Raw genomic sequence first — 1,514 nt, 5'->3', positions numbered from 1 at the left:
GTGGGGTCAGGGTGGGTCGGGCGTTGAGCTCGGCCCACACGGGCGGTGCGTGTCTTGTATCCAAACCCGCAAGGGGCTCCCCCGCACAGAGCACCGTTAATGAGGTGCCGGCCACCGCGTGTTGCCTACAGAGGATTTGTGCAGCAAATTGCCGGCTCACTGAAAACGATATAGGGAGAAGCGACCCCGCCCCTCTCCCTCCTCCCAACCAACGCTTCCGCACGCACCATATGAAACAGCATCAGTGGCCCATAACGCGGCGGCGTGCGGGCCGCATATGAGAGGCATGGCGGGGCGGGGCGGGGCTGGCGGGGCCGTGCGCAGCATAGAGAGCGGGCGTGCAGCCAGCCCAGCTTCATAGACTCGCTGTAGGCGCCCCAGACCAGCCCGCGCCGCCGTTCGAAAATGGTCATGGCGCATGTCGTCTTGTCTCCCTCCCTCCCGGTGAGCGGGCGTTGGTGCGACGGAGACGGGTGGGCGCGGATTCTATTAGAGTGGAGCCCGCCAGTGTGTCTGGCGGGGCCCGGCGCAGCTCGGCGCCCATAACACGGTCGGGAACACTGAGAAAAACATTCAAAGTTTTTACGGGGAAAAACTCGAGCACAAACTGTGGTTAAGTGAAATTCAAATTGTAAAGTTTACTTGTTTTCATGACTCAGTTGTCAAAATAAGTAATGAGCTGTGACAAATTTACAAATTCGTTTGTAATTCAAAATCACAAAAGCGTAATTGTGAATCAACAAAAAGAAAAAGGCAATTGTAAATTCACAAACACATTTTTTACAGTGCTGTTCCCGACGCGGTGCCGTGTTTGGTTTCGCCGCTCTGACGAACGGCCAGCACATCGAGCCGAGGATTGGCTCGGCTCGCCTTGGCGCACAGGCGGCCGCCTTTTGTTTATCGCAACGCTGTTCTAAACAAAGGGACCTGGCAAGTTCTTGGTCACCACTCTGTCAGTAAGAGGCGGTTTCTTCTCTACATGTAAAGCCATTTAACGCGACTGACGATTTATTGAATTTGGAGAGTATAATTTATTTTCTAAATTACAATAATATTCTTTTGTTCTTTAAAATTTATAAACGATTTTGCACAATTCGATCGGTATATAGTAAATTTCCGATACGACTAACCATTGCTTTCAACTTCAAAAAAACGAAGGAAATGAATGGGAATGTGACAATTCGGATAAGGCACGGGAGGCGGAAAAGGGGCCGTCGAACCGTCGCTACTTTCCGAACGGTGGCGCATCCTCCCCTACTACATCCACACAGCACGCCGCCCCCCTCCCAGCCTCGTCACAACCCTCACTTCACGAATCGTGTTTATTATTACCATGAGAGCTTCGAGAGGCAGTGCCGTCAGAAGATGACTCGATTGGTAAAGGAAAAGGGAATGCCAAGCAAGCCGGGGCTGGGGCCCAGGTCAGGGCGGCTGTCCTGGCCAGGGGCGTCTCTCATCTCCTATGTGTCTCCTCTTTTTTATTATGTCGGCTGGTCTTCTGTTCTCCCTCCCTC

The 1,514-nt window shown here is 52.8% G+C and overlaps 1 protein-coding gene across 2 annotated transcripts in view; it reads right to left on the bottom strand.

Annotated features, from left to right (window-relative positions):
* Window positions 1-1,514, bottom strand: part of LOC127749140 (uncharacterized) — a 48,811-nt gene that overhangs the window by 31,169 nt on the left and 16,128 nt on the right. The window lies entirely within an intron of this gene.

Source organism: Frankliniella occidentalis, unplaced genomic scaffold (assembly GCF_000697945.3).
Source record: "Frankliniella occidentalis isolate FOCC.00 unplaced genomic scaffold, Focc_3.1 Scaffold34, whole genome shotgun sequence".
Taxonomy (NCBI): Eukaryota; Metazoa; Arthropoda; class Insecta; order Thysanoptera; family Thripidae; genus Frankliniella; species Frankliniella occidentalis.
The sequence above is the reverse complement of the archived record's forward strand: the minus strand, read 5'-3'. Positions and strand labels throughout refer to the sequence as shown.